This window comes from Panulirus ornatus, chromosome 62 (genome assembly GCF_036320965.1).
Source record: "Panulirus ornatus isolate Po-2019 chromosome 62, ASM3632096v1, whole genome shotgun sequence".
Lineage (NCBI taxonomy): Eukaryota > Metazoa > Arthropoda > Malacostraca > Decapoda > Palinuridae > Panulirus > Panulirus ornatus.
In genome coordinates, this window is record NC_092285.1 from 5627117 (window position 1) to 5653761 (window position 26645).

Here is a 26645-nt window from a genome sequence, read left to right on the forward strand (position 1 = left end):
ATAAGGTTGACAGAGATGCCTTCTGGAAGGTCTTAAAAATATACAGTGAGGGAAGAAAGATGCTAGAAGCAGTGAGGAGGTTTCATCTAGGGTTTAAGGCATGTGTATGGGTAGGGAAGAGAGGAGAGTGAATGGCTCCTCATGAAGGATGGTCTGCAGTCTGTGGATGGGGTGGTTAGGAAAGTAAATGTGAGTCTTAGAGAAAGGGGCAAGTATGCTATGTGGGGGTGATGAGAGGGCCTGGGAAGTGAGTCAGTTGTGGTTTGCTGATGATACAGCACTAGTGGCAGATTTGACTGAGAAACTGCAGAAGGCCAATTATTAGGTTTAGTAGGGTTGACAGATAGGTTAGTTGGGGTGTGAGTTTGAATGAAAAAATTGGAGGAAGTGAAGCTTTTTAGATATCTGGTATGGAAGCACAAGTTAGTCATAGGATGGGGGAGAGGGCGAAGGTTCTAGGAGTGCAGAAGAATTAGTGGAAAGGGAACATCATCTGCGAGGGCAAAAATGGTTACATTTCAGGGAACAGTTGTACAAACTACATAATATGGATGTTAGGCATGGGCTGTAGATAAGGCTGCATGGATGAGGGTGGATGTGTTGAAAATGTAATGTTTGAAGACAATATATGTGTGAGGTGGTTTGATCAAGTAAGTAGTGAAAGAGAGAGCTGATGAAGGTGAGTTGAAATGGTATGGACATGTGCAGAGAATGAGTAAGGAAAGGTTGACTTAGAAGAAATATGTGTCAAAATAGGAAGGAACAAGGACAGTGGGAGAATCAAATTGGAGATGGAAGGATGGAGTGAAGATTTTGAGTGATTGGGGCCTGAACATGCAGGAGGATAAAAGGCATGCATGTGATAAAGCTAATTGGGACAATGAGGTACACTTGTCAACATGCTGTCAATGGACTGAACCAGGGCATGTGAAGCATCCAGGGTAAACCATGGAAAGGTCTGTTGGGCCTGGTTGTGGATAGGGAGCCATGGTTTTGGTGTATTATACATGACAGCTGGAGAATGGATGGGAGTGGATGTGGCCTTTCTTCATTTGTTCCTAACAGTGATTAAGTATGGATAAAAAAAAAGGAATTCAAATAGCAACAGACCACAGGGTCCCTTCAAGCCTGTTTGTGATAGAGGAAGAGATATGAAACTCAAATATCAGTGCAGTTAGAGCATAAACATATACATATTTGAAATACAAAAATATTGTAAACTTTTCATGTAGCTGAGGTGGAAATAGTGTCAGGCATGGAGTTGAAGGCTGAACAATACAAAGCAAATCAAATACCTGTAAACAATATAAAGAACATATGAAAGACTCACTTAACCTCATCTAGACACCAAAAGTTATGATGGAAATATGCTAACAATAACATGGCATGCTAATTGGGGCAGCATGCGATGGTTTCTTGTGGGGAGTTGAAAGATGGCATAAACTGCCATTTGGTCTGTTGTCTTTTTGTTGAAATCAATAAGTAGATGGCACAATATTCAATATTGTGTGTCTGGTATTTTTCAAACAGAATATTAAAAATTAAGGAGCACTGGTTACCACAGAGGTTATGCAACATTTTTAAAGATCATGTATTTTACAAGAGTTTCACCTAAATCTATATTGAATAACCCAAAATTTTCCCTGAAAATCTAAATCCCTGATATTATCATCTCACGTAATATCACAGAATATATGATACTGTATTGCCTTACATAAGATATGTGGCAAAGTGGTTGGAGTGGATGGTATGCATTGCAACTAAATTTAAGAAAAAGGTGACCGTGCTGTTCACTGGTTAGTTAGTATTTTCAATGTATTTATGGATCATGGTGCCTTACCCAAGGATGGTGAAATGTGTGTATAGTGCCAATGCATAAAAGCAAGGAGGATAAAGGTGAGTGTTCAAACTACAGAGTGCATCTGGTAAGTTGTATGGGAGAGTGGTGACTGACAGGCTGAAGGCATATACAGAGCTTCAGAATGGGGAGGAACAACATGCTTTCAGAAAAGGTAGAGGATGTGCAGATCAGATCTTTGCTTTAAAGAATGTGTGAGAAATACCCAGAGAAACAGATGGATCTATATGTGTCATTTATGAATCTGAAGAAAACATATGATAGGAATGATAAAGATGCCTAGTGGAGGTCTTAAGAATATATGATGTAGATGGAAAGCAGTTAGGAGCAGAGAAAAAGAGGGCAAATGAGAGTTGGGGTTAGAGAGTATCATTAGATTTTAGGAAGGATAAAAAGATGTTTTGGAAGGAGGTAAATAAAGTGCATAAGACAAGGGAACAAATGGGAACATCAGTGAAGGGGGATAATGGAAAGGTGATAACAAGTAGTGGTGATGTGAAAAGGAGACGGAGTGAGAATTTTGAAGGTTTGTTGAATGTGTATGATGTTAGAGTGGCAGATATAGGGTGTTTTGGTCGAGGTGGTGTGCAAAGTGAGAGGGTTAGGGAGAATGATTTGGTAAACAGAGAAGAGGTAGTAAAAGCTTTGCAGAAGATGAAAGCCAGCAAGGCAGCAGGTTTTGATGATACTGCAGTGGAATTTATCAAAAAAGGGGGTGACTGTATTGTTGCTTGGTTGGTAAGGTTATTTAATGTATGTATGTCTCATGGTGAGGGCTGAGGACTGGCAGAATGATTGCATAGTGCCATTGTACAAAGGCAAAGGGGATAAAGGTGAGTGCTCAAATTACAGAGGTATAAGTTTGTTGAGTATTCCTGGTAAATTATATGGGAGGGTATTGATTGAGAGGGTGAAGGGATGTACAGAGCATCAGATTGGGGAAGAGCAGCGTGGTTTCAGAAGTGATAGAGGATGTGTGGATCAGGTGTTTGCTTTGAAGAATGTATGTGAGAAATACTTAGAAAAGCATATGGGTTTGTATGTAACATTTATGGATTTGGAGAAGGCATATGACAGACTTGATAGAAATGCTCTGTGGAAAGTATTAAGAATATATGGTGTGGGAGGCAAGTTGTTAGAAGCAGTGAAAAGCTTTTATCGAGGATGTAAAGCATCTTTACGTGTACGAAGATAGGAAAGTGATTGGTTCTCAGTGAACGTAGGTTTGTGGCAGGGGTGCGTGATGTCTCCATGGTTGTTCGGTAAAGTGTGTGAAAGAAGAAAGCTGAGAGTAAATGTGAATAAGAGCAAGGTTATTCGTTACAGTAGGGGGGAGGGACAAGTCAACTGGGAGGTAAGTTTGGATGGAGAAAAACTGGAGGAAGCGAGGCGTTTTAGATGTCTGGGAGTGGATTTGGCAGTGGATGGAACCATTAAAGCAGAAATGAATCACAGGGTGGGGGAGGGGGCGAAAGTTCTGAGAGCACTGAAGAATGTGTAGAATTCAAGAACATTATCTTGGAAAGCAAAAATGGGTATGTTTGAAGGAATAGTGGTTCCAACAATGTTATATGGTTGCGAGGTGTGGGCTATAGATAGAGTTGTGCAGAGGAGGATGGATGTGCTAGAAATGAGATGTTTGAGGACAATATGTAGTGTGAGGTGGTTTGATTGAGTAAGTAATGAAAGGGTAAGAGAGATGTGTGGAAATAAAAAGAGTGTGGTTGGGAGAGCAGAAGAGGGTGTTTTGAAAGGGTTTGGTCACATAGAGAGAAAAAGTGAGGAAAGATTGACCAAGAGGATATATGTGTCAGAGGTGGAGGGAACGAGGAGAAGTGGGAGACCAAACTGGAGATGGAAAGATCGAGTGAAAAAGATTTTGAGTGATCAGGGCCTGAACATGCAGGAGGGTGAAAGGCATGCATGAAATAGAGTGAATTGGAACGATGTGGTATATCGGGGTCGACATGCTATCAATGGATTGAACTAGGGCATGTGAAGTGTCTGGGGTAAACCATGGAAAGTTTTGTGGGGCCTGGATGTGGAAAGGAAGCTGTGGTTTCGGTGCATTATACATGACAGCTAGAGACTGAGTGTGAACGTATGTGGCCTTTGTTGTCTTTTCCTAGCACTACTTTGTGTACATGCGGAGGGAGGGGGTTGTCATTTCATGTGTCGCGGGGTGGCGATGGGAATAAATAAGGGCAGTCAGTATGAATTATGTACATGTGTATATATGTATATGTCTGTGTGAATGTATATGTATAGGCACGTATATGCGCGTGTGTGGACGTGTATGAATATACATATGTATGTGGGTGGGTTGGGCCATTCATTTGTCTGTTGCCTTGCACTACCTCGCTAACGCAGGTGACAGCGACAAAGCATAATAAATAAACAAATAAATCTAACAAACATCACACATCCCTGCCACAGACCGACCCTCACTGGGAACCATTCACTCTTCTCTCTTCCTACTTGTACATATGCCTTACATCCTTGATAAAAACTTTTCACAGCTTGTAGCAGCATACCTCCCACACCGTAAACTCTTAAGACCTTCCACAAAGCATCTCTATCAACCCTATCATATGCCTTCTCCAGATCCAGAAATGCTACATGCAAATCCACTTTTTTTTCTAAGTATTTCTCACACACATTCTTCAAAGCAAACACCTGATCCACACATCCTCTATGTTTTCTGAAACCACATTGCTCCTCCCAGTCTGATGCTCTGAATGTAATAGTCTTACTAAAAATGCAAGGTCAAATTTGTGAATCAAAATTACAATCATAGTGACACTCCCCAATTAATATTTTCCCTTACTTTTACATAATATCAAACATTTCTTTTTAAATGTTTGCTAACATATATTACATCAATTGATAAGCCGAGTCCTAGGATAGACAACTAGATCTGCATAAACATAAACTTTTTAAGATAATCATTCATTTTCAAAGTTCAGTCTTCAATTCTTTATCTGAACCAATAAACCTTTACCAAAATAAATATTAGGGCTACAATCCCCCTCCTTGGCTGACAGATATATCATTCCTGAAAAGGCCCGCAGATATTACTGAATAAAATGATACAACAAACACTTTAATGTTTTATATTTATGGCATTCTATTACATAAAAGATGATCATGTATTTCTCATCACTTTTAAGCACACCTTTTGTCATCAATGGTTCACTGCACCACCTGTATATATTGTATTAACCAGCTGGCATTAGGCTTTTTCTCACTTCAATAAAACTGCTTTAGTTATTCTGTTCCTTTCCTGCAATACATTTTTCTTATAATATCTATCACACATCCAAAAGCAATGTTTGGGAGAAAACACTTAAAATACTAAAAACACCCAATTAACAATTATCCCACAATCTAGATAAAAATGACATCAAACAAGAAAAATATCATAAATCTAGGCAAACAGCAGAAATAAGATGGGACTTTTATATGTTATTCTGATTTCCTGAAGTGTTTTGCTTTATCTTCACTCACACATATTCCCATTTCAACACAGCCCTCCCCACTACTAAATTTGATAGCTTTTTCTATCATAAATTGTGAAATAAAAAAATGCTCTTCCAGTCTAAATCACTTTCACTGCTAGGTGGGATTCACCAATATACATTTTTTCCAAACCTATACTTTATTTCAGTAGTGACTCTAAATTCGTACTTCAACCTATTTCAACCTACTATTGTATAATGGTCCATATTACAGTTTGCAACTGCTGTTATATTAACAAAAGACCATATAAGTAGCACTGCATAAAAAATATCATCCAATATTAAAAGCCAATATCAGTGATGCACCTAAAGTGGTACTTCACCAACCTATTTCAGCTGAATATTGTATCCTGGTCTCATTTCACAGACTGCAAATGTTATTACATTCACTAACTACCATTAAAAGCAGTACTGCATAACAAAAATCACTCAATATTGAAAGCCAATATCAGTGGTGCTCCTAAACTAGTAGATCAAACTATTTCAACAGACTACAGAATATTGGCACACATCACAATCTACACCTGTTATTATATTCACGAAACTGCTTTACAAGCACTGCATAACAGAAATCACAATACCAAAAGCCAATATCAATGGTGCCCTTAAACTAGTACGTAACCTATTTTAACCAACTAGTGTAAAATGATCTCATATCCCAGTATGCAACTGACATTATACCCACTAAACATACAAGTGGCACTGTACAACAAAAATCTCTCAGTAATAAAAAAGCCATTATCAGTGTTGCACCCAAATTGGCACTTCTATATATTTCAACCAACTAATGTATAAATGGTCCTTTATCGCAGTCTGCAACTATCATTATATCCACTAAACACCATGACAAACAGCACTGCATAACAGAAATCCCTCTGGATCAAAGAACCAATAATGACAGTTCGACAGTCCGCCTTCAGTAAATCTATCTCCACAATCTTCTTTGCCTGGGGTGTCTCACTAACCTAAAATCAACCGTGGACTTCCATGGTGCAGAGGTTAGCAGCAGCTTTCCTGACCATGAAGCAATCACGTTCATGGGATGAACTTGATTAGAGCCTCCTCGTCTGTGCTGTCTCAGCTGATATAAGAAAAAAAAAAATCATCCCAACGACTGTAAAAGTTTCCCTTTTTTCCTCCTTCATCCAGTATGATGAATTCAAAGGACAGAGTATGAACCATGTGCTGTCTCAGCTGACATAAATACATCTAAATAAGAAAGTATGAACCATCCACCAACTGTGGCAGCGTCCCTTTTCCTTTCATTTCATCCTCATCTAGTGTGATAAATCCAAGTAATAAAGTATGAACTATACCAACCAATTGTGGGAAGTTTTCCTTTTTTCCTCCTCATCTAGTGCGATAAATCCAAGTAAAAATCCAAGGAATTGAGAATAGGAGCACAGTGAAAAGTCATGGAGTCTTACAAATTCATGGAGTCACTAGAAAAATGAATGGACTCAACGTTTTGTTTATGGTGTCATAAACTAATGTGTTTGAGTAATGGTTACGCCAGATGACCTTCGTTGAAATTGAGAGATACGGAACTACAATATTTTTCTGAGGAGCTACGGCTTAAAGTAATTTCCTATCAATAAAAAATGTATATATTTATTGGGGAAGATGAAAGCCGGCAAGGCAGCGGGTTTGGATGGTATTGCAGTGGAGTTTATTGAAGAAGGGTGTGACTGTATTGTTGACTGGTTGGTAAGGTTATTTAATGTATGTACGACTCATGGTGAGGTGCCTGAGGATTGGCGGAATGCGCGCATAGTGCCATTGTGCAAAGGCAAAGGGGATGAAAGTGAGTGCTCAAATTACAGAGGTATAAGTTCGTTGAGTATTCCTGGGAAATTATATGGGAGGGTATTGATTGAGAGGGTGAAGGCATGTACAGAGCATCAGATTGGGGAAGAGCAGTGTGGTTTCAGAAGTGGTAGAGAATGTGTGGATCAGGTGTTTGCTTTGAAGATTGTATGTGAGAAATACTTAGAGAAGCAAATGGATTTGTTTGTAGCATTTATGGATCTGGAGAAGGCATATGATAGAGTTGATAGAGATGCTCTGTGGAAGGTATTAAGAATATATGGTGTGGAAGGCAAGTTGTTAGAAGCAGTGAAAAGTATTTAACGAGGATGTAAGGCATGTGTACGTGTAGGAAGAGAGGAAAGTAATTGTTTCTCAGTGAATGTTGGTTTGCGGCAGGGGTGCGTGATCTCTCCATGGTTGTTTGATTTGTTTATGGATGAGGTTGTAAGAGAGGTGAATGCAAGAGTTTTAGAAAGAGGGCAAGTATTTAGTCTGTTGGGGATGAGAGAGCTTGGGAAGTGAGTCAATTGTTCGCTGATGATACAACGCTGATGGCTGATTCGTGTGAGAAACTGCAGAAGCTGGTGACTGAGTTTGGTAAAGAGTGTGAAAGAAGAAAGCTGAGAGTAAATGTGAATAAGAGCAAGGTTATTAGGTATAGTAGGGTTTAGGGACAAGTCAGTTGGGAGGTGAGTTTGAATGGAGGAAAACTGGAGGAAGTGAAGTGTTTTAATATCTGGGAGTGGATTTGGCAGCGGATGGAACCATGGAAATGGAAGTGAATCATAGGGTGGGGGAGGGGGCGAAAGTGCTGGGAGCGTTGAAGAATGTGTGGAAGTCGAGAACGTTATCTTGGAGAGCAAAAATGGGTATGTTTGAAGGAATAGTGGTTCCAACAATGATATATGGTTGCGAGGCGTGGGCTATAGACAGAGTTGTGCAGAGGAGGGTGGATGTGCTGGAAATAAGATGTTTGAGGACAATATGTGGTGTGAGGTGGTTTGATCGAGTAAGTAATGAAAGGGTGAGAGAGATGTGTGGTAATAAAAAGAGTGTGGTTGAGAGAGCAGAAGAGTGTGTTTTGAAATGGTTTGGTCACATGGAGAGAATGAGTGAGGAAAGATTGACAAAAAGGTTATATGTGTCAGAGGTGGAGGGAACGAGAAGTGGGAGACCAAATTGGAGATGGAAAGATGGAGTGAAAAAGATTTTGAGTGATGGGGCCTAAGCATGCAGGAGGGTGAAAGGCGTGCAAGGAATAGAGTGAATTGGAACGATGTGGTATACCGGGGTCGACGTGCTGTCAATGGATTGAACCAGGGCAAGTGAAGCTTCTGGGATAAACCATGGAAAGTTGTGTGGGGCCTATCAACTCTATCATATGCCTTCTCCAGATCCATAAATGCTACATACAAATCCATTTGCTTTTCTAAGTATTTCTCACGTACACTTTTCAAAGCAAACACCTGATCCACACCTCCTCTACCACTTCTGAAACCACACTGCTCTTCCCCAAGCTGATGCTCTGCACATGCCTTCATCCTCTCAATCAATACCCTCCCATATAATTTCCCAGGAATACTCAACAAACTTTTACCTCTGTAATTTGAGCACTCACTTTTATCCCTTTTGCCTTTGTACAATGGCACTATGCAAGCATTCCGCCAATCCTCAGGCACCTCACCATGAGTCATACATATATTAAATAACCTTACCAACCAGTCAACAATACAGTCACCCTCTTTTTATTAATAAACTCCACTGCAATGCCATCCAAACCCGCTGCCTTGCCGGCTTTCATCTTCCGCAAAGCTTTTACTACCTCTTGTCTGTTTACCAAATCATTTTCCCTAACCCTCTCACTTTGCACACCACCTCGACCAAAACACCCTATATCTGCCACTCTATCATCTAACACATTCAACAAACCTTCGAAATACTCACTCCATCTCCTTCTCACATCACCACTACTTGTTATCACCTCCCCATTAGCCCCGTGCACTGAAGTTCCCATTTGTTCCCTTGTCTTACGCACTTTATTTACCTCCTTCCAAATCATCTTTTTATTCTCCCTAAAATTTAATGATACTCTCTCACTCAAACTTTCACTTGCCCCCTTTTTCACCTCTTGAACCATTCTCTTGATCTCCTGCCTCTTTCTTTTATACATCTCCCATTCATTTGCATTATTTCCCTACAAAAATAGTGCAAATGCCTCTCTCTTGTCTCTTACTAATAATCTTACTTTTTCATCCTTCCACTCACTACCCTTTCTAATCTGCCCACCTCCCACTCTTCTCACGCCACAAGCATCTTTTGCACAAGCCATCACTGCTTCCCTAAATACATCCCATACCTCCGCCACTCCCCTTACGTCCTTTGTTTTCAACATTTGCCATTCTGTACTCAGTCTCTCCTGGTACTTCCTCACACATGTCTCCTTCCCAAGCTCACTTACTCTCACCACTCTCTTCACACCAACATTCTCCTTTCTTTTCTGAAAACCTCTACAAATCTTCACCTTCGCCTCCACAAGATAATGATCATCATCCCTCCAGTTGCACCTCTCAGCACATTAACATCTAAAAGTCTCTCTTTCGCGCGCCTATCAATTAACACGTAATCCAATAACGCTCTCTGGCCATCTCTCCTACTTACATACGTATACTTATGTATATCTCGCTTTTTAAACCAGGTATTCCCAATTACCAGTCCTTTTTCAGCACATAAATGTACAAGCTCTTCACCATTTCCTTTTACAATACTGAAACCCCCATGTACACCAAGTATTTCCTTACGTCCTTTGTTTTCAACATTTGCCATTCTGTACTCAGTCTCTCCTGGTACTTCCTCACACATGTCTCCTTCCCAAGCTCACTTACTCTCACCACTCTCTTCACACCAACATTCTCCTTTCTTTTCTGAAAACCTCTACAAATCTTCACCTTCGCCTCCACAAGATAATGATCATCATCCCTCCAGTTGCACCTCTCAGCACATTAACATCTAAAAGTCTCTCTTTCGCGCGCCTATCAATTAACACGTAATCCAATAACGCTCTCTGGCCATCTCTCCTACTTACATACGTATACTTATGTATATCTCGCTTTTTAAACCAGGTATTCCCAATTACCAGTCCTTTTTCAGCACATAAATGTACAAGCTCTTCACCATTTCCTTTTACAATACTGAAACCCCCATGTACACCAAGTATTTCCTCAACCACACACACACACACACACACACACACACACACACACACACACATATATATATATATATATATATATATATATATATATATATATATATATATATATATATATATATATATCTTTCTTTCAAACTATTCGCCATTTCCCGTGTTAGCGAGGTAGCATTAAGAACAGAGGACTGGGCCTTTGAGGGAATATCCTCACCTGGCCCCCTTCTCTGTTCCTTCTTTTGGAAAGTTAAAAAAAAAACGAGAGGGGGGGATTTCCAGCCCCCCGCTCCCTCCTCTTTTAGTCGCCTTCTACGACACGCAGGGAATACGTGGGAAGTATTCCTTCTCCCCTATCCCCAGGGATAATATATATATATATATATATATATATATATATATATATATATATATATATATATATATATATATATATATATAAATATAAATATATACACACACACACACACACACACACACATAATCGCAGTTTCCCGCATCAGCGAGGTAGCACCAGGAAACAGACGAAGAATGGCCCATCCACTCATACACACGTATATATACATAAACGCCCATATATGCACATATACATACATAAACATATCAATATGCACATACACCTACACGGATATCTGCATATGTACACATGTACATATTCATACTTGCTTGCCTGTTATGTGCCATTTCAATGCAAAATGACTGTCGGATGGTTGCCATATACGTGGACTATCTCTGATTACCTAAGAACCATTGTGTACTCGTACCTTTGGTTCTGGACCGGGGGAACCAATGTATTAAACCCAGCTCATTCTCTGCTTCAAGTACCGTTCCTTAAATGCGGGTCTTTATAATGGCCTGAAATGAAGCAAAAGAGAGGAATCGAAGCCAGAGTGTGAGGTGTTGTGGGAAGGGTACGACAAGCCATAGGATCACTGCTACTGCGCAGTCGCGCGCCAGCTACCGACGTGTACAGAGCTGATGTCGCCTTTCAGAGGTAGTTTGTAGCTATTCCTCCCTGCGTTGTCGCTACCCTAACTTTGTTTTGAAGGTAATTTTTCTAAAGCTATTGTTCATCAATATCTTTATAAGGTTGTTTTGTGCAAAATTGATTTTTCATTGACGGATGTGCGGAAAACTTCGCCTGGCCTTGTGCAACCGGCTCCGCCCCGAAAAATTTTTCTGCATAGAACACTTGCCTGATTTTTTTTTGGTAGCTAGTTTTTATTTTTTTCCACTGTCTGGGTTGGTTTGCCACCCCAGACTTTGGGTTAGGCCCCAAGGATGGACCAGGGTAAGCCATCCACTGCACCCCTTGGGGGTAGTTGGGACGGACCTTCGATCAAAAATAAAAACTCTGTTTATGTTTTGGCTCCTGCGACCGGAGCAACGACCCTCGCCTCCCTCAATCCCTTCCTAATCAGGAAGATCATTGATGGATGGTCTGAGCCTGTTGAAACGGTAAGGAAACTGGCTAGTGGTGATTTATTGGTAAAAAGTGAAATCAACGAATCAGGTTTCGGAACTACTTACGTTGACCAAATTCCATACTTATGATGTTGTGGTCCCCATACCCGTTTCCATGACTTCATGCAGGGGAATTATCTACTGCACTGATGTCATGGATACGTCAGTGGACGACATTGTGAAGGAACTGGCAAACGAGGACGTTATCGCTGCTAAATTCATCACTAAATTTATCAATGGCGAACGACTTAGAACTCCCCTGATAAACCTAACTTTCGGAAAATCTCGTTTACCTGATAATATCCCCATTGATTACATGCGTTGTCAAGTTCGTCCATATATTCCGAATCCCCGACGTTGCTTTAAATGCCAGAAATTCGGTCACCCTTCAAAGTCTTGCACTCTTTCTGCAAGGTGCGGGAAGTGTGCTGAGAAGGGTCATACTGTGGAGGATTGTACGAGTAACAAGGATGTTGTATGTCAACTGTAATGGCAACCACCCAAGCTCGGACCAGGCCTGTCCCCGGTTCCAGTTTGAGAAAGACGTGTGTACAACTAAGACTCAAAACATTTCATATGGTGAGGCTAGGAGGAAGGTTAAGGAGTGTTATGAGACTCCTAAACCTAATGAATCCTACGCGTCGGCTCTGAAATGCAAGCCGGTTATGTGAACGATCTCGACGCAAACTCCTTGTGACACGCCGACCGCCGCTGCCCAGAACCCAGCTCCACCTAATCCTATACCAATTTCTCCATCCAAAGGCCACAAAAAATCCTATGCCCAACACCACATCCTCATCCAACCATAAAGATAAGAAAGAGAACAAGACTAACATATCCTTGAACTTGACTAAACTAAAAAAAACCTACGTCGCACGTCATTGTACCAATACCTCCATAACTCCAGCAAAGTGGTCTGTGATTCACAGGTCCACTTCGTTGGAGGACATACAAGTGATGGAAGCCAGAACATCCACTTCCAGGGACCGATCATGTTCTCCTGGGGACTCATCAAAGTCCCGACATAAACGGGCTAAGAAAACTGGTCGGTTAAATAACTCAAATTAAGCCTTAGGCATAAGCAAGCACAATTACAACTGTTGCTTGCACTGTATAGGCTAGCCGTGATATGTCTACAGAAGACCCTTCTAAACGACACAGTCGAAGACTGTCCGCTTTAGATAGCTATCACTCGTATAGAAGAGACGAGAATAGATAGTTATCACTCGTATAGAAGACGCGAGAATCGTAGGGTAGCTATCTATGTACACCAAAATTTACCTCACACAGGAGTGACTTTAAATTCTACTCTAGACGCTGTCGCATGTAGAGTGAAATTTAATAACACATACCTGGCCATTTGCTCAATATATTGCTCCGGTTCCAATACACTTGATAATGAGTTAAACTTGCTTGTTTACCAGTTGCCCCACCGTAAAGTAGTTTTAGGAGACTTCAATATTGGCTCGTCATTATCAGTGGGGAACAAATGGTTGATTTTGATAAACGCCAACTCGCTCTTCTGAACGATGGTAGTGGAACTCGTGTAGATGACCGAACTGGCAATATCTCGGCAATTGATTTATCCTTGTCATCGCCGGATATACTTAACGACATCACTTTGGGTATTTATGACGACTCTCTAGGAAGTTACCATATCCCGATCTGTCTTTGTTATTCATGCGACATTATTACCAACCCGTCTCGTCTCCGCCTAAATTTAACTATAAGAAAGCAGACTGGGTGTTATTGGCAAGGCAATCCATCCTTGATAAATCCGGTGGTAACATTGATGTAAAAGTCCTCAAGATTACCTCCACCATACTGAGGGCTGATGAGAACTCTATTCCTAAGATCCCTACAATATCCACAAAGAACAGAGTTCCTTGGTGGACACCAGATTGCCGAAATGCACTGCGTGAGCGCAATAGGAGGAGATAAGGCTTGTCGACAACGAGTCTTGAGATAATAAAGTTATTACGTACAAACGTACGAGGGCTCAGGCAAGAAGAACTACAAACAAGTCAAACGAGACTCCTGGCGCGGCTTTGTCTCTACTGTGAACAAGGACACACCAGTAAGTCAGGTCTGGTCCACAATAATATCAAAAGAAAATACAAGCCGCCACTTCCTCCGCAAAACCAAGATCAAATCATCAACGACCCGGTGGACATGGCCACACGCTAGGAGATTCTCAGAAACAAGCAGCTCGCCCAATTACGACCCGCGCTTCCTACACCACGAGCGACAGGCCGAGCAACGGTTACCAGACTTCGCCACAGAGATACTTTTGATTACAACCAAATATTCACAATGAAAGAATTGCTTCTCGCCCTGAAATCCTATAAAGGTTCGAGCCCAGGGACCCAGCGGGATCACTTACGGGATGATCCAGCACCTTACTCAGGCTAACCTGACTCAAGTTAGCATTGTACAATGAGATTTGGACGTCTCGAACGTTTCCAAACTCATGGCACCTTGGCGCACGTCATCTCCCTCCCGGACGCCTTACTTTTCGATCTATTGCGCTCACGAGCTGCATTTATAAGGTCGTGGATATAATGGTTAACAGAAGGCTACGTTTTTGTTGTTCAAATAGAGGGATTTATTAAATGATCAACAGTGTGCTTTCCGTCGTAACAGAGGCACATTGGATCATTCGGTACACCTACAACATTCTAAGTCATTTAGTAAAATGCGTTTTTTGGTTGCTGTATTTCTAGATTTAGAAAAAGCCTTCGATATGACATGGCGAAACGGAATTTTAAGCAAACTTTATGCTTTTGGTTTGAGGTTATTTACCCATATTTATTAAAAGAAAATTTAAACAATAGAACTTTTGCTGTGAAACTTGCAGCACTCTGTGTCACTTCGGACACACTAGTCCAAGAGAATGCGGTGTCGCAAGGCAGCGTTCTTAGCCCAACATTATTCAATATTATTATCTATGATATTCTGTCTCCAACTTCCGTCCCGCGAGATCTTAAATACTCACTTTATGCTGATGATTGTGCGCTGTGGCACATCTTCGCCTAGTGCACAATTTTCGGCTGAGCGGGTTCCAGCTACGCTCGAGTCCGTTCATCGTTGGGCGCTACAGTGGGGTAAATATGTACGTTCTCACCCAACAAAAGTATTGCCATTGTCTACACCCGAAAAATTAATATCCCGAATTTGCTTTTAACGCTAGACAACAACCCGATCCCATTTCGAAATAATTAAATTCCTAGGCTTAAATTTTGATGAGTTAATTGAAAGTCATGTTGACTATGTAGTAAGAAATTACAGTAAAAGATTAAATATTCTTAAATGCCTTACGGGTTCCTTCTGAGAAGCCGACATATCTTTTTCATTAATGATTCATAAGCCCCTGATTAGATCTAAATTAGACTATGACTCTCAGGTGTATGTTTCGGCGAGCGAAGTTGGATGTGATACAGAATAAATGTTTGCGAATGTGTCTTGAGCCTTAACCTGTACCAGAGTTCCACGATTGGAAGTTGAGGCCCATGTACCTCCTCTCCGACTAAGACGTGAGATCCTGTCGTGGCAAAGCGGTATTCTGATGGCCAGAAGGAACAATACAACTGCCTGTCTCCTCATTCTGGAATGTTCACAGCTCGTCAACAGAGGCGTCAGGCCCCTGGCCGTCAGAATACACTTCCTTAGTGAGAACTCCGGTATTAAAGTGAATGTAGTGGACTCGCTGGTCAAGAATTCCTTACCCCACCCTCCCTCCTTAAGGGAGGATTCAAAAAAGCACACACATCGGAGAGCGAGGTACACCAGCGTTTTCGTCAGGTCATCATTGATCACTTGTCGTATGTTCACTTCTACACTGATGGCTCCAAGACGGATGAATGTGTGGGTGCAAGTGTATGGTCGATGGAGTGTGCGCACTCAGATACCGCTTGCAGAACCATACATCCGTATTTTGCGTTGAATTGTTTGCCATTGATCGAGCCATAGACCATATATCTAATTCAAATCACAGTAAAGCGGTAATTTTTTTTCTCTGATTCTCTTTCTGCTCTAAAAGCAACAGGCTCTGAATATAGAGTCCTGTGAATTACAGGGCAATATTGTTAATAAAGTAGATTCATGTGAAAAAGATATCTTGATTAGTGTGGCTGGTGGGTCATTGCAGTATATACGGTAATGAGCAGGCAGACAGCTTGGCTAAGTCGACCTCAGAACTAGACGAGGTTACTATTACGATGCAATAGATTTCACCAACATAGAAGAAAACTAATAAATCGCTGTAACAAGAAAAAAAAAAAGTTTCCTTTAACATCATTAATGTACTCGGGGATAACATGAGTACTATTGACAAATTGATGGTCTTCCTCAGAGAAACAGAATTGATCCAGATGATGTAAGGTGGTTCGTGTGTTCTCTGTGGCGGGGTTAGCTTCGGTGTGAGGCTCCTCCTCCTCCTCCTACTTGGGCTGGTCGCATAGTGGTTGGGTGGACATGTCCATTCATTCACCAGGCGATCGGCCTTGGGTTGAGGTGGTTTTCCCCCGAGTAAGCTACGCTATGATGCTGAGCCGGAGGACCTCCGAACAAACTATTTATTCTATGAGGATGTTGTGGTGAAGGACTACCTCTAAGTCTGTCCTATCTACTCACATTCTCGCGGAAAATACAACCGTGGCTAGTGTGCTCACTGGGTGGTATTTGCCGCCACGTCGGCCCAAGACCCACAAAATCTTTTCTTTCCATCATTTATTTTCATTATTATCATCTTTATCATTATATCAATAACACTTATGTATTTATATAATTTTTTTAGGAACATATGTAGGAATGATGACTTCAATCATACATTAGAGTTGCAGGCTTAATGACCTTCCTCATAGGTCGATGGCCACTGCCATACAGGTTAAGGTCTAAGGCCGTACATACTGTACTGTAGTACTGTAACAGAGTACAATGGTAGGTAAATGTTCGGTAAATGACCGTGGCTTTCGATAACACTACTGTATGAGGTATTTGTGATCAGCAGGCTCGTACGTACTTGAAACCAGTCATCAAATCTTGAACAAGTGAATTTAACCTGATGTAAGCTAACGTACATGAGCAGAACACAACGTACGTTAATGTAAACTACCTCACCCTAAACTAAGCTAATCAAATGCAACCTAACCAAATGCACTGTTAATTTTGTAGAACATAATTCATGTTGTGATTTTAACCTAACCTAATTTAATGTACAACTGTTATTATTGCACTTTCAGGTTGTTATTGGATGGCAGTGTACAGCAATCGTGAAATATGCGGGTATGTACCTTGCCCTGCGTGAGGCAGGTGGCAATACAGGAGAGGCGGTAAGAGTGTATGCATAGTGATTCCCAACCAAGGTTGCCATCACGTCCTACGTTCCTGGAAGTGGCTCACAGGTTAAGGAAAATACGTTCACTGCAGCCACAAACCAGAGACCGGGGAAGGCGACAGCATGATTACCAGGTGGACGACCAACATGGGCAAATACTGGGCTTGGTACATGCTGATCCTCCCACCACACTGGAAGGATTGCTCGTGCTGTGCAGGTGTCACGGTCTACTGCGTGCAGGTGTCACAGTCTACTGCGTGCAGGTGTCACAGTCTACTGCGTGCAGGTGTCACAGTCTACTGCGTGCAAGTGTCACAGTCTACTGTGTGCAGGTGTCACAGTCTACTGTGTACAGGTGTCACAGTCTACTGCGTGCAGGTGTCACAGTCTACTGCGTGCAGGTGTCACAGTCTACTGCGTGCAGGTGTCACAGTCTACTGCGTGCAGGTGTCACAATCTACTGTGCAGGTGTCACAATCTACTGTGCAGGTGTCACAGTCTACTGCGTGCAGGTGTCACAATCTACTGTGCAGGTGTCACAGTCTACTGCGTGCAGGTGTCACAGTCTACTGTGTGCAAGTGTCACAGTCTACTGCGTGCAGGTGTCACAATCTACTGTGCAGGTGTCACAGTCTACTGCGTGCAGGTGTCACAGTCTACTATGTGCGGGTGTATCCTTACTACCACCACAAGTTTCACTCACTGTCTCCAGATGATCACCCGCGACGAGTGGTGATGACTGCAAGTCAGGTGTTGTTTACAGTTGAGGTGGCCTAATACCCACAACATAGCCAGGGCACAAATCCTCACGCACTACATGAAGCTGTAGCTCATCAGCCATGTTTTTCCATCAGTGTTTGGGCCAGTAGTTTGGTTCATAATGTCATCAGTCCGTTTCAGTTACCACGACGGTTAAATGGAGATGCATACAAAGTGTTTGTACATGAAAATTTATCAGTGTTTCTAGAAGATATTCCACTCAGGACTGGATTGACTAAGTGGTTCTTGCGTAATGGAGCCCCAGCGCATTTCGGCCGTCCAATTGTCAACAACCTTGATGACGTGTATCCTAGGAGGACGCACCGGCCCTGCTACGTGACCTGCTCGTTCACCTGTTCTCGATCCTCTTGATTACTTCACTTTGGCGCCATCTAAAGAGCAATTCTTTATGACACTGAGGTCCACACACAGGGTGAACTGTGGGGAAGAGCGCTTCACGGGTGTCAGCTAATCAGGGATGGTCCAGGTACGTTGGAATGGGTCAGACAATCGATGCATCAACGTGCCGAGGCATGAAATCAAGTACGTGGGAGACACTTTGAGCATTTAGTGTAATTCATTGTCATATGGAGGGAAAAAAAATAAACAATACTGTGACCCATAAACTCCACGGCTGTTTCACTTTCCTTCGCAACAGATATGTGCATGACCATCATCTGAGAACGATGGTGTTATCGCAGTTGACTCGTAGAGTAACAATGTCTCGCAATAATCTCAAGAATTCACAATGATATTTATGAAAGGCCCTGACGAATCACTTTCTATGAACTCCTATTGAAGTGCGATTTCGCCTTCATACAATCATCACGGATAGTATGTGTGTGTGTGTGTGTTTTATCGGCCTGGATAATGTATACATTTACATGCCTTACATTTGACGGTGTAAACAACCAATTTTCTGATGATTTACTTAACTTTTAATTAAGGTGTTACTGATGGCGTTATTGTACTGGAAGGCAACATTAAAAGCACTTTATTAGTACGTGTCTTACATTAGACCTATCGTCATTTTCCACATTATTGTAACTAGATGCATAAATTGTCTTACTAGTTTTCCAGTACGCCTTATATATATATATATATAAAAAAAAAACACTTCGGATAACATAACTTCCTAAAGATATGTCTTGTATGATTTCATTCGTTTATGGATTGTTTGTACCTGAAGAGAAGGAATGTCTCCGTTGTAGTGTTGCATGTATAGAAAAATTACGTGATAAAATTATATGAATTCCTACTGAATTGCGATTTCACCGTTATAATTATCATCACGGACTAATAAGATCAACACACGTGTACAGGATACCTCAATTGGGTAGACGAAATCTTAAGTTTAATGCCTCCAAGACCCAATTTCTACCATCTATCATAAACTCCTCACAACTCAAGTTTGTTTCCTCTACACTGGGTGGCCTTTTAAATGAAACTTCTGAATAACTGCACTGTTTATATAAAGGATTGATTCGTCCTTGTATGGTGTACTGCTCTCACATCTGCGGTGGTTCTAGCTCTGTATCCTTACTTGCCAGAGTTAGAGTCGCTGCTGCATTGTTGGTTCACTTTCCCTTGTCTATAGGAAGCACTTTGATTTTTGCTCCCGTGAGCTGGCTGCTTCTGTGCCACCACCACTATTTACGCAATATTCGGCAAGCTGTTGTGCACATGATTACTATAGAAACTGAAAAAATGGCATGTTACCATTTTTAGATTCCATGATTCATTAGGATGGAAACATTTTAAGTTTAGCATATGCAGAAACCTACCAATGTATGCTCATATATCCATTATTACTCAGCTCAACATGACAGAGTTAAATCATCATCATTCCAGTCTATGTGCCTTAGATGATTACGTATAAATGCAGTCCAGAGTACATTAATGAGTTTGAGAAAATGCATTCCATTGAATCCAAGTTAAAGTATCTTAGATATTTCATTGATAAATCCCTTAAGCTGGCAAAGAAGTCATCTTATAGTTAAACCCAAACCTTCCCTTGACACCAAGAACCTTCTAGTTCTCCTTTTTAGTAATTCCCATGTTACTTCCATCCTTTAATGTAAATGTTGTCTATATATATATATATATATATATATATATATATATATATATATATATATTTTTTTTTTTTTTTTTTTGCCGCTGTCTCCCGCGTTTGCGAGGTAGCGCAAGGAAACAGACGAAAGAAATGGCCCAACCCACCCCCATACACATGTATATACATACGTCCACACACGCAAAATATACATACCTACACAGCTTTCCATGGTTTACCCCAGACGCTTCACATGCCTTGATTCAATCCACTGACAGCACGTCAACCCCGGTATACCACATCGCTCCAATTCACTCTATTCCTTGCCCTCCTTTCACCCTCCTGCATGCTCAGGCCCCGATCACACAAAATCTTTTTCACTCCATCTTTCCACCTCCAATTTGGTCTCCCTCTTCTCGTTCCCTCCACCTCCGACACATATATTCTCTTGGTCAATCTTTCCTCACTCATTCTCTCCATGTGCCCGAACCATTTCAAAACACCCTCTTCTGCTCTCTCAACCACGCTCTTTTTATTTCCACACATCTCTCTTACCCTTACGTTACTTACTCGATCAAACCACCTCACACCACACATTGTCCCCAAACATCTCATTTCCAGCACATCCATCCTCCTGCGCACAACTCTATCCATAGCCCACTCCTCGCAACCATACAACATTGTTGGAACCACTATTCCTTCAAACATACCCATTTTTGCTTTCCGAGATAATGTTCTCGACTTCCACACATTCTTCAAGGCTCCCAGAATTTTCACCCCCTCCCCCACCCTATGATCCACTTCCGCTTCCATGGTTCCATCCGCTGCCAGATCCACTCCCAGATATCTAAAACACTTCACTTCCTCCAGTTTTTCTCCATTCAAACTCACCTCCCAATTGACTTGACCCTCAACCCTACTGTACCTAATAACCTTGCTCTTATTCACATTTACTCTTAACTTTCTTCTTTCACACACTTTACCAAACTCAGTCACCAGCTTCTGCAGTTTCTCACATGAATCAGCCACCAGCGCTGTATCATCAGCGAACAACAACTGACTCACTTCCCAAGCTCTCTCATCCCCAACAAACTTCATACTTGCCCCTCTTTCCAAAACTCTTGCATTCACGTCCCTAACAACCCCATCCATAAACAAATTAAACAACCATGGAGACATCACACACCCCTGAAAGTTGATGGAGAGAGATGGGTGATTATTGGTGCATATGCACCTGGGCATGAGAAGAAAGATCATGAGAGGCAAGTGTTTTGGGAGCAGCTGAATGAGTGTGTTAGTGGTTTTGATGCACGAGACCGGGTTATAGTGATGGGTGATTTGATTGCAAAGGTGAGTAATGTGGCAGTTGAGGGAATAATTGGTATACATGGGGTGTTCAGTGTTGTAAATGGAAATGGTGAAGAGCTTGTAGATTTATGTGCTGAAAAAGGACTGATGATTGGGAATACCTGGTTTAAAAAGCGAGATATACATAAGTATACTTATGTAAGTAGGAGAGATGGCCAGAGAGTGTTATTGGATTACGTGTTAATTGACATGCGTGCGAAAGAGAGACTTTTGGATGTTAATGTGCTGAGAGGTGCAACTGGAGGGATGTCTGATCATTATCTTGTGGAGGCTAAGGTGAAGATTTGTATGGGTTTTCAGAAAAGAAGAGTGAATGTTGGGGTGAAGAGGGTGGTGAGAGTAAGTGAGCTTGGGAAGGAGACGTGTGTGAGGAAGTACAAGGAGAGACTGAGTACAGAATGGAAAAAGGTGAGAACAATGGAAGTAAGGGGAGTGGGGGAGGAATGGGATGTATTTAGGGAATCGGTGATGGATTGCGCAAAAGATGCTTGTGGCATGAGAAGAGTGGGAGGTGGGTTGATTAGAAAGGGTAGTGAGTGGTGGGATGAAGAAGTAAGAGTATTAGTGAAAGAGAAGAGAGAGGCATTTGGATGATTTTTGCAGGGAAAAAATGCAATTGAGTGGGAGATGTATAAAAGAAAGAGACAGGAGGTCAAGAGAAAGGTGCAAGAGGTGAAAAAAAGGGCAAATGAGAGTTGGGGTTAGAGAGTATCATTAAATTTTAGGGAGAATAAAAAGATGTTCTGGAAGGAGGTAAATAAAGTGCGTAAGACAAGGGAGCAAATGGGAACTTCAGTGAAGGGCGCAAATGGGGAGGTGATAACAAGTAGTGGTGATGTGAGAAGGAGATGGAGTGAGTATTTTGAAGGTTTGTTGAATGCGTTTGATGATAGAGTGGCAGATATAGGGTGTTTTGGTCAAGGTGGTGTGCAAAGTGAGAGGGTTAGGGAAAATGATTTGGTAAACAGAGAAGAGGTAGTAAAAGCTTTGCGGAAGATGAAAGCCGGCAAGGCAGCAGGTTTGGATGGTATTGCAGTGGAATTTATTAAAAAAGGGGGTGACTGTATTGTTGACTGGTTGGTAAGGTTATTTAATGTATGTATGACTCATGGTGAGGTGCCTGAGGATTGGCGGAATGCGTGCATAGTGCCATTGTACAAAGGCAAAGGGGATAAGAGTGAGTGCTCAAATTACAGAGGTATAATTTTGTTTAGTATTCCTGGTAAATTATATGGGAGGATATTGATTGAGAGGGTGAAGGCATGTACAGAGCATCAGATTGGGGAAGAGCAGTGTGGTTTCAGAAGTGGTAGAGGATGTGTGGATCAGGTGTTTGCTTTGAAGAATGTATGTGAGAAATACTTAGAAAAGCAAATGGATTTGTATGTAGCATTTATGGATCTGGAGAAGGCATATGATAGAGTTGATAGAGATGCTCTGTGGAAGGTATTAAGAATATATGGTGTGGGAGGAAAGTTGTTAGAAGCAGTGAAAAGTTTTTATCGAGGATGTAAGACATGTGTACGTGTAGGAAGAGAGGAAAGTGATTGGTTCTCAGTGAATGTAGGTTTGCGGCAGGGGTGTGTGATGTCTCCATGGTTGTTTATATATATATATATATATATATATATATATATATATATATATATATCTTTTTCTTTCTTTCATACTATTCGCCATTTCCCGCCTCAGCGAGGTAGCGTTAAGAACAGAGGACTGGGCCTCTGAGGAAACATCCTCACCCGGCCCCCTTCTCTGTTCCTTCCTTTGGAAAAAAAAAAAAAAGAAGAAGAAAGAGGGGAAGATTTCCAGCCCCCCGCTCCCTTCCCTTTTAGTCGCCTTCTACGACACGCAGGGAATACGTGGGAAGTATTCTTTCTCCCCTATCCCCAGGGATATTCCAATACTAAATCACTATTTTTGGTATCTATTTTCTTCTCATTCAACTTTAAATGATTCTGTTTCGAATCCCTCTGCCCCATATCTTTCCACTGAACCTAAGCCATCTCCAAAATTCTCTCAGCTCCACGTGAACAAGGCATATGGCATACCTCCTTGTGTCCTAAAGGAGTGTGTTTCTGAACTACCTCTAATTCTTGCTTATATATTTCACTTCTAAAGACCCAGACCTTTCCTTCCTCTTGGAAGTATGCCTTGGTGCAGCCCATCTATGTCCCCACAACTCTCACTTCTATTATCTCTAAAGTCTTTGAAACTTTCTTTAAATTCACTTTCTCAATACAGATTTCACAGTCTACTGGGGGTAATCTGTTTTATGTAATGAACTTCTGGTCCTCCTCTCTCAGGGATAAATCTTTTCTTTACAAACTCCTGTGCTTTCCATTCTTCTGCTTCTCTCTATTATCCAATGTATAGTTTCTTTTTCAGCCATTATATTGCAATATATGTTGATAAAGTGTCTTCCTTCCATCCTATCAACAATGGTGTTCCTCAGAGTTCTGTTCTATTGCTTATCTTTTAATTCCCTCTCATTTATTTCTAACCCTATTCACTCTTAATATGATGATTCCACTTTACATAGTCCACCTCACCTTCCCTTCCCTCTTTCTAATACTCTCTTCTCTGTACTGAACATATTTCCTCTTGTTTCAGACCTGTGCAGTATCTAAGAGTGGGAAGAAAGTAACCCAGTTTAATCTAATCTACATTATAAAAAGGTGGTCTTGTCTATTTTACACCTGTAGACATGCCAAATAAATTGCTAAACATACAATGACTAATCTCTATACACAGTTGCCAATGGTTCATTCACTTCTACTGCAGTACAGATATTGTTGGCTGCTGGGGGTGATATATCTTTTGAGAAATATGTTGCAGGTGAGTGGGAAGGTTGTGCCAGCAATCTGGGAAGTATGAAGAGAAAAATGGCAGTGGTTAGTGGTTATATATATATATATATATATATATATATATATATATATATATATATATATATATATATATATATATATATATATATTCTTTTTTCTTTCAAACTATTCGCCATTTCCCGCATTAGCGAGGTAGCGTTAAGAACAGAGGACTGGGCCTTTGAGGGAATACCCTCACCTGGCCCAATTCTCTGTTCCTTCTTTTGGAAAATTAAAAAAAAAACGAGAGGGGAGGATTTCCAGCCCCCCGCTCCCTCCCCTTTTAGTCGCCTTCTACGACACGCAGGGAATACGTGGGAAGTACTCTTAATCCCCTATCCCCAGGGATAAAATATATATATATATATATATATATATATATATATATATATATATATATATATATATATATATATATATGAGAAGAGTGGGAGGTGGGTTGATAAGAAAGGGTAGTGAGTCGTGGGATGAAGAAGTAAGATTATTAGTGAAAGAGAAGAGAGGCATTTGGACGATTTTTGCAGGGAAAAAATGCAATTGAGTAGGAGATGTATAAAAGAAAGAGACAGGAGGTCAAGAGAAAGGTGCAAGAGGTGAAAAAGAGGGCAAATGAGAGTTGGGGTGAGAGAGTATCATTAAATTTTAGGGAGAATAAAAAGATGTTCTGGAAGGAGGTAAATAAAGTGCGTAAGACATGGGAGCAAATGGGAACTGCAGTGAAGGGCGCAAATGGGGAGGTGATAACAAGTAGTGGTGATGTGAGAAGGAGATGGAGTGAGTATTTTGAAGGTTTGTTGAATGTGTTTGATGATAGATTGGCAGATATAGGGTGTTTTGGTCAAGGTGGTGTGCAAAGTGAGAGGGTTAGGGAAAATGATTTGGTAAACAGAGAAGAGGTAGTAAAAGCTTTGCGGAAGATGAAAGCCGGCAAGGCAGCAGGTTTGGATGGTATTGCTGTGGAATTTATTAAAATTGTTGACTGTATTGTTGACTGGTTGGTAAGGTTATTTAATGTATGTATGACTCATGGTGAGGTGCCTGAGGATTGGTGGAATGCGTGCATAGTGCAATTGTACAAAGACAAAGGGGATAAGAGTGTGTGCTCAAATTACAGAGGTATAAGTTTGTTGAGTATTCCTAGTAAATTATATGAGAGGGTATTGATTGAGGGGTGAAGGCATGTACACAGCATCAGACTGGGGAAGAGCAGTGTGGTTTCAGAAGTGGTAGAGGATGTGTGGATCAGGTGTTTGCTTCGAAGAATGTATGTGAGAAATACTTAGAAAAGCAAATGGATTTGTATGTAGCATTTATGGATCTGGAGAAGGCATATGATAGAGTTGATAGAGATGCTCTGTGGAAGGTATTAAGAATATATGGTGTTGGAGACAAGTTGTTAGAAGCAGTGAAAAGTTTTTATCGAGGATGTAAGGCATGTGTACGTGTAGGAAGAGAGGAAAGTGATTGGTTCTCAGTGAATGTAGGTTTGCGGCAGGGGTGTGTGATGTCTCCATGGTTGTTTAATTTGTTTATGGATGGGGTTGTTAGGGAGGTGAATGCAAGAGTTTTGGAAAGAGGGGCAAGTATGAAGTCTGTTGTGGATGAGAGAGCTTGGGAAGTGAGTCAGTTGTTGTTCGCTGATGATACAGCGCTGGTGGCTGATTCATGTGAGAAACTGCAGAAGCTGGTGACTGAGTTTGGTAAAGTGTGTGAAAGAAGAAAGTTAAGAGTAAATGTGAATAAGAGCAAGGTTATTAGGTACAGTAGGGTTGAGGGTCAAGCCAATTGGGAGGTAAGTTTGAATGGAGAAAAACTGGAGGAAGTAAAGTGTTTTAGATATCTGGGAGTGGATCTGGCAGCGGATGGAACCATGGAAGCGGAAGTGAATCATAGGGTGGGGGAGGGGGGCGAAAATCCTGGGAGCCTTGAAGAATGTGTGGAAGTCGAGAACATTATCTTGGAAAGCAAAAATGGGTATGTTTGAAGGAATAGTGGTTCCAACAATGTTGTATGGTTGCGAGGCGTGGGCTATGGATAGAGTTGTGCGCAGGAGGGTGGATGTGCTGGAAATGAGATGATTGAGGACAATGTGTGGAGTGAGGTGGTTTGATCGAGTAAGTAATGTAAGGGTAAGGGAGATGTGTCGAAATAAAAAGAGCGTGGATGAGAGAGCAGAAGAGGGTGTTTTGAAATGGTTTGGGCACATGGAGAGAATGAGTGAGGAAAGATTGACCAAGAGGATATATGTGTCGGAGGTGGAGGGAACGAGGAGAAGTGGTAGACCAAATTCGGAGGTGGAAAGATGGAGTGAAAAAGATTTTGTGTGATCGGGGCCTGAACATGAAGGAGGGTGAAAGGAGGGCAAGGAATAGAGTGAACTGGATCGATGTGGTATACCAGGGTTGACGT

General features: G+C 41.4%; 1 protein-coding gene and 1 long non-coding RNA gene across 10 annotated transcripts in view; one reads left to right on the forward strand and one right to left on the reverse strand.

The window, feature by feature from the left end:
* The window catches only part of LOC139745788 (uncharacterized), an 80183-nt gene extending 62269 nt beyond the window's left edge, over positions 1-17914 (reverse strand). For 3 of the 9 annotated variants that reach the window (XM_071656335.1, XM_071656333.1, XM_071656332.1), the window contains exons 1-2: positions 6697-6944; positions 6342-6457 (exon numbers count right to left, since the gene is read on the reverse strand). The gene's annotated coding sequence lies outside the window, so the exon portion shown is untranslated. Of the gene's footprint in view, positions 1-6341; positions 6458-6696; positions 6945-11151; positions 11177-17889 lie in introns of those variants that run through there. The other 6 variants (XM_071656331.1, XM_071656329.1, XM_071656328.1 and 3 more) reach the window with 4 other exon arrangements.
* LOC139745789 (uncharacterized) lies at positions 11305-18576 on the forward strand. The gene is made up of 2 exons (XR_011711957.1): positions 11305-11435; positions 17092-18576. It is a non-coding gene; the product is annotated as an uncharacterized lncRNA (long non-coding RNA).
* Positions 18577-26645: the final 8069 nt, after the last annotated feature.